Source organism: Coturnix japonica, chromosome 1, assembly GCF_001577835.2.
Source record: "Coturnix japonica isolate 7356 chromosome 1, Coturnix japonica 2.1, whole genome shotgun sequence".
In the NCBI taxonomy this organism is placed as follows: domain Eukaryota; kingdom Metazoa; phylum Chordata; class Aves; order Galliformes; family Phasianidae; genus Coturnix; species Coturnix japonica.
Genome location: NC_029516.1, coordinates 33748373 through 33755390, shown reverse-complemented (window position 1 = coordinate 33755390; position 7018 = coordinate 33748373). Strand labels below are relative to the sequence as shown.

Below are 7018 nucleotides of genomic sequence, written 5' to 3'. Positions count from 1 at the left end.
TACACTTTGGCTTTTTTATAAATGAATTCCCTTCACGATTTAGCTGATTACAGTTTTAAAATGAAAATGTTTGATTTATTGCAAACATTGTACTGAAAAATGGAAGAACTGACTTGTTTAAGAGTTAAGATTCATTTCAGAATTTTTCAGAGGGAGCTGTTTTCAGCTATCTTTTTAAGTGCAAGATTGAAGTCTTCCAGCATATTCTCACGCCTCAGAGATTCTCATTAGAAGAAGTTATAGCAGCTGAATATAAGGTAGAAAGTGTTGGACTTCTGTATATTTCAGCATGAGCATTTTTCACTTGATTTTTTCCCCAAAAGCTGAGTCTAATGTGGCAACTATCAGGCACCCTACCTGTTTTATGCATGAAAAAAATGTGGCTCTCTACTTTTTCTCCTTTATAATAGGAACCATTAAAATTCTGAAGCCAACATCCCACTACCTGCAATAACCACAATATCCTCCTGTATTTAGAATGTCAAGTGACACTCTAAATGACAAATGCTGAGCTCTTAATATCTCCAACTCTATTAATGTATGAAGCATATTATTCCATCTGCAGTAAAACACTGAAGGAACTGCACTAATCTAGTACAGGTAAGATCAGATCAGATTTACTTCCCCATGCTATTGTCATCCTTCTGGCAACCCAGATAAAGCCTGTGAGAAGATTTCCCTCTCCTCCTGTGAGGACTGAGACCCATCTCTGAAAAAGAGCATCTGTGTTTCTGTGGCAGGCAGAGAAATGAAAATAATTATATGTTACCAGTGCAGTACCAGAGATAAGGAGCACCAATGACAGCATGGCCATCAATGCCCCTTTGTTTGGGGAAAGAGGATCTTTGATGTTCATCCTGTGGATGGACAGCTGTCTTCCCACTGAATTTGTAATATGCAAAGAGGGCTGCAACATTCCCTTCTTTCTACTGCTTTGAAATCCTCCATCTACATAGCAGAATGTTAGAAATTCAGGATTTGACAAGAAAAGACTTTTAGTGAGAGTGACCACTTTGCTAGCATGTGCTAGCAAATTGCTGACAAAATACACTTATACAAGTCAGGACACTTACAGATGCAGAAAGAAGGGGACAATGGAACGGCAGCATCCAGGTCATCAACAGCATGAAAACGAGATTCTGCATCTCCTGGGAATAATGAAATGATAATGCCCTGCATATGAATATGTATCTGAGTGAAGATTTGTCAGTGGAATGAAAAAACCCTGAAGTGATGAAAAAAACACCAAGTTTTACACTGAGGAAGTACATAAGAGGAAGAGGGAATAAAGCCCCAAATCTTTCTTCATTAAAATAGGGGAAAAGGTGATCTTCAATTTACAAGCCACACAGTAAATTTAGAGGACATTGTAAAGTTTGTGTACAGTATCTGATGATGCCAAGTCTGACTTCCTGCTGTAATGATCACGGTGAATAAATGGAGGGAAATTAGAGAGAAAATAAATGTATTCAAATGTGTTTGATTCATTCAATATACTGAGTTACAGTCCCTACTGAAATGAAAGCAGTAAAGACCAGAGGATTTGACACACTTTGAGGATGTGGAACAGCTATATGTTATTATGCCAGCACAGTCAAGCTTTCATCAGAAATACACAGGTGGATACAGTGGCATTAGCAGGATTTGTACAATGAGCAGGCACTAATGGAATTTTTATATAGAAATTCCTTAAGTTGTGAGCATGAGCTTTCTGCCCTGAATACTGACATGCTATGGGACACGTGTTTTGTCACGGTAAACTGGTATACCTCAATAGAGCTATACCGAATTGCTCCAACAATGCATCTGACCCTCAGTGCTCAAAGAGCTGTTAGCATGAAATGACTCATTTAAGACCTGAGGCCCTGAGGTCAATGGTGAACATCTGAAGCCCAACAGACTGTCCTTTTTAATCTTTCAGTTGTTATACTTCTTACATTATTTAATAACAAATGTCTCCTTGTCTATTGTGATACTATGTTTTACAGGTTGTCAAGTTGTAGAATGAATGTAGCACCTTTAAATCAGAGAAAAATTCCTCAATCCAAATTAATGCAGCAAATTTAGACACCAGGGAAGCAGTATTCTGTGATTTCTAAGCTCCGCTGTGCCTGGTTTTCAGTTTTACTCAGAAATTTGCACCATGGCACAGATGGTTTGATATGTTAATCTTTTACATTTCCAGCTCTTTGATCAGCAACCACTTGCATAACCAAGGAAAGAATTAAACAACTGAAATGCAAAACACTACTAAAGAAAAGGACAAATCTGATTCTTTACTCTTCATATAGTTAAAATTTATATTCATTCTCAGAGGTATGTGCACATCTGTAAGCCTGGATAGGCAATGTTTGTTCCAGCCTTAGTCATTTTTTAATATATTTTAGTTATTTGGTGTCTTCTATAAAATTATATGGTTCTCTAAAACATGCTTGTCTTTCTTCTAACTTTTATTCACTGATCTTTTCTGAAGGAACAACGAGCTGGAAGCCACACAGCCTCCCGTGTTTTCAAAACCGTAGTTCTAAAATAACGGTCACCACACAGTATAGTTATTTGCCTGAGTTTCTGAAAAGGTAAGGTTTTTTTCTCTATTATTCCCACAGCAGGCACATTACTGCTTTGTTGGCTAGGTTTAAATTCCTAGCCAATTTACAGTTTCGTAGCCCTTCTTCTTCCGTGATGTTTTGTCCACTGATGCACTTATAACAAGATACCATATCTCCCCTCAGCCTTCTGGCTACAGAACCCTTTCATTTGCTTTGTATGACAGAGATTTTTTTATTCTTCTTTTAACTTATCACAGACCTTCTTGTTTCTTTTTTCTTCTCCAGGACTTCTTTCCTTGATATGAAGAATCAGAAATGTGTCCAGCGTTCCAGCCAAAGCCTTACCAGGATTTTCTACAGTGGAACTAATTCTTTCATACTCCTGACCTTATCTGCCTGGTTCTTCACTTCTCTTGCCCCTTACTCAGATCCCTTAAACAGATCCTGATCCTTGGCAAACAGGACAAAAACATGGCAGGCTGATACAAAATGTATTGGGCAAAGATATATGATTTTCATCCTGCAGCTTGAAGTCTCAACTCCCGTGTAGAAACCAGATGAAGAGGAGGCAGCAGGCTGCTGACTGTGGGATGTAGCAGAACCTACATCAAGGTCCAAAGTGCTATTATTCCATTGTTGTTTTTTCTTCTGTATCCTCTTGTTTTGGAACCATAAAAGCTTATCCCATGGAAGCTATGCATCCTTACGCCCCCTGTTCTCCTCTAACTGTAGCAGCTAAAGGACAAATAAATAATGGCACAGCTTCACTGTTTTGCCTCCCTCAATCAAAGGGCCTTTTCTGTCTGTACTTTCCCTGTTACATGTTTGATATGATTAACTCTGTCTCTGACAGAATGCCAGATACAAATGTAAGAGTGAGACAGTTTCTCAGCTTGCCCCAAAGGCCTGCTTGAGCAGTTCTCCTCCATGCCAGCTTTTCTCCAAAAGCTGCTTCAAGGAACATGGAATCTGAGAATGCCCCAGCTGGAGATCACCACACACACACTAGAGCACAGCAATCCATGTCTTCCCTCATGTATCTGCATGCTTGCAGCATTACATTTGACCTACATAGTAAGAACATAGCTCTTTGGGGCCAGGTCTTCTGCAGACAAAAACTAGCATAGTCCTGCAGAATGTAGAGGAGCTAGGCTAAGCAGTACCGACAATGAATCAAGTCCCTGTTTTGTACTTGCTGAGATTATGATTTGGGCAAAACCCCAAAGGCAGATCTGCCACCTGTTTGCAGGATTTCTGCTTTACAGTTATGACAGCAAGTCAGAAATCTTAATGTGCCAGTTTAACTGAGGGGGCCTGAATACATAATTATTTCTAGGAGATGAGCAACATACCAGCTGCCAAGTAATAGTGTCCCCAGTGGACATCTACAATTTTAGTACTCTATTTTCTTCACAATTTTTCTTTCAGTCCAGCCCTTAAGAAGCAAAGAAACCCTACAACCAATAGCATGTGATTTTGTTTCAATTACCAGCCTTCAGCTAGTGCTTTGACAGCACAGATTTAAATACAAATATCTGTATATAAAGCCACAGCTTACCTACAGTACAAAGCACAGGACGCTGACTGACACATAATTACCCTTTCACCACTGGAACCATGCGCTCAGCACCCAATTCTGGATGTAAGTTATTTATTGCCTCATTTGAATCCGCCCTATCTGCTTCTCTGCACTGCAGAAGCTGTGGTGTCATTTCTGCTTTAAAGGTGCAGTGACCAGCTTTTCCACTACATAATTCACAAGTCACTTCCCCAACACGTTTGTCATTATGATTACTCCAGTTCAGCAAAAATCAAATCCTTAGCCAATGCAAAATCAGTACAACCCAGGGACCATATTCGTTGTCGGTACCACTTAGCATAGCTCCTCCACAGTCAGTATGCCCCATTTCATGAAATACAATGAGCTACTCTGATTTATGTCACAGAACATAAATCTACAGACGAGGAACCAGCATTGGTTATGGCCTCCAGCCTTGTCAGATGTTCAGATCAAGACCTGGAAATAACAAGGAGCTCAAACTAAAACTCAGAGCTTTTAAACGGAAAAATTCTTTCGCATACACTAAGGGCTTGTTTACATACTATTCATATTGGGAAAAAAAAAAAAAAAAAAAAAAAAAAGCTATGGACCCCAATACTATTTTCCTGTTTATCTCATGTACCAGAAGAGAGAGTGGAAATAATTTTAAACAGATTAAGGAAATACAAAGATAATGTAGAGTAAATATGTTTACAATAGAAATTCAATTTGGATCTATTTTGCTTGAAATTCATGCATTGCTGAATTCCCAAGTTGTGTTACTGTCTAAGAAGTCTGAGTTCATATTCTGTCCCAAATTCTATGAAGACATTAAGAACAGTCTCTTCAAGAGAAGAAAGCAAATTTTAGACTTAACATTTTTTTCTCTCTGCAGCTGTTGTGTACAAGAGCAAAACTTAGCTAGGCTTAACTCAAGATTTAACTTCCTGGTTGATTTAAACTTCATGTTAAAGAAGAAGCATAGTGTTTATTCAAAACATCAGCATGATGTCTGTTTTCCATGTACAAGCTCTGAACACATACTGAGCACTGGGACACCGAGTTACTAAGTGAAATGCTAATGCTGTGCCTACATGTATATCATATCTTGTACAAATGGAGCTTACATGAACTTTCAAGTCATCTGGGGAATATTGAATCACTGTAGTAGTTTTTTTGCAGGTTAACTAACATGAATGGATGGGTAAAATAAGCTTTTTTTACCCCATAGCAGTTTGCCCTGATGCCCACTGTAGTTCCCGAGATACATAATGCCTAGCTTCCAGTCCACAGAACAACAAAACCAATGCATGCTTTATTTTGCCTTTGGTATACCAAATGGAAAATATTGCTAATGCTATCCTTATTAGATATTTATGATTCTATAAAAGTAAATAAGGTTTGGAGCATTTATCTTCTGAAATTGTTTACTGTTTGTTACAGCTGGATGCTGAGTCTCTTTTAATCTTCTGTTATACAGCAGTTCCTCCATCTTCATGATTATTATCCTTTGCTCTGCTCTGAGCTCCATCTAATTTGTTTACATTTTTCAGGAAAAGAGATGCCCAAAGCTCTAAGTGCAATATTTCAGGTTCAGTCTCACTATATAGATATAGTCTTTTATCTTCCTGTTCCACAAGAGGAATAAATATCTGCTCTTTGTAGATCAAGGTTGAAACGGTCCTTTAGCTGCCATGTTACTTTGCAAATATATATAGCAAGAAAGGCTTAGGAGGGGGAAAAAAAATAAAAAATAATAATAATAAAAAAAAATAAAAAAAAAAAAGTAAAAAAAAAAAAGTGGTAGTTACTGATGTAACTAGTAAGAAATAGTTATCACTCTTACATTAAAAGGTTATCAGCCTTACCTCCTGTCATAATAAACATCCTGGTAAGAGCTGATTTGACTAAATTAGTTTTTCTACCAGTGTTAGCGAGCACTGATTTAACTGCCCTGCAAATTATCTAAAAATCCTCATAAGTCTTACAAGCAGTGTTAATTCTCAAATAATCATAAGGGAATAAAGCACTGATGCCAGTAATTTCATTCATGCAGCATCTGTGAATATTGCTGAGAACACTGAGCCTCACAGATAACGTCAGTGACTTCTGTCTTGGATGCTACACTCAAATCTGTGCTCCAGGAACAGACTCCTGCTCTGGCCCACCAGTGGGCTCAGTGAGGCTACAGAATACCATTGCTGTGAATGTGTGTTGATGTTGCACCCAGGTTCTTAAGAACATAAAGTCTGTGACTTTAGAGACAAAATTTAGGTCTTTTAATTTTCTTCACCCTGTAAGGGACAAAACAGTCCTTTTAAAGCTAGCACTTAAGTTGTCCATAAAATTAGCACAAGAGTTACATCATGTAACCACTACAGGTAAAGCACCCACGTAAAAATACATATTATTGGTGGGAAAATGGGTAATTTCAGGCATTTCTGTCTATAGGTGCAGGCATTTCTTTTCTGTTGTGAGAGAAATGCCACTCTGGTAAAAATCATGTTTATTTCCTCTAACAAAAGTTATCTGATAACACAGGGTCCTGCCTGTTAACTCAAGAAAAGGGTAAACTGGCTTCTCTTACAGCCTGAGATGCCTGCATACTTCAACATGCTATGACTTCTTATTTCCCAATTATTATGCCAAAGCACTGCCCTTCAGCATAGCTGGGAACATAAAAGCTACAAGGGAGCCAGAAGAGTTCTGCCAGGAGAAACACCTCAGTTCCAGAGTTTGATTCAATAAAGAAAAAGGAAAAAAGGAAAAGAGAAAAAGAAGAAATAAAGCTGGTAAGGTCCCATCAGCAAGGACTAAAAGGACATAAATTTGTTTTCCCACTGTGGCAACTGACAAAGTAGAAGTAGAATAAAGGGAAGAAAACTCCTGATAAGCAAATCAGTGAGAATTATTTCCTACTAGATCACAA

At 38.2% G+C, this 7018-nt stretch overlaps 1 long non-coding RNA gene across 1 annotated transcript; it reads left to right on the top strand.

The window, feature by feature from the left end:
* Positions 1-2207: 2207 nt before the first annotated feature.
* LOC107310713 lies at positions 2208-3406 on the top strand. Its single transcript, XR_001553697.2, has 3 exons — positions 2208-2316; positions 2474-2576; positions 2835-3406. It is a non-coding gene; the product is annotated as an uncharacterized LOC107310713 (long non-coding RNA).
* Positions 3407-7018: the final 3612 nt, after the last annotated feature.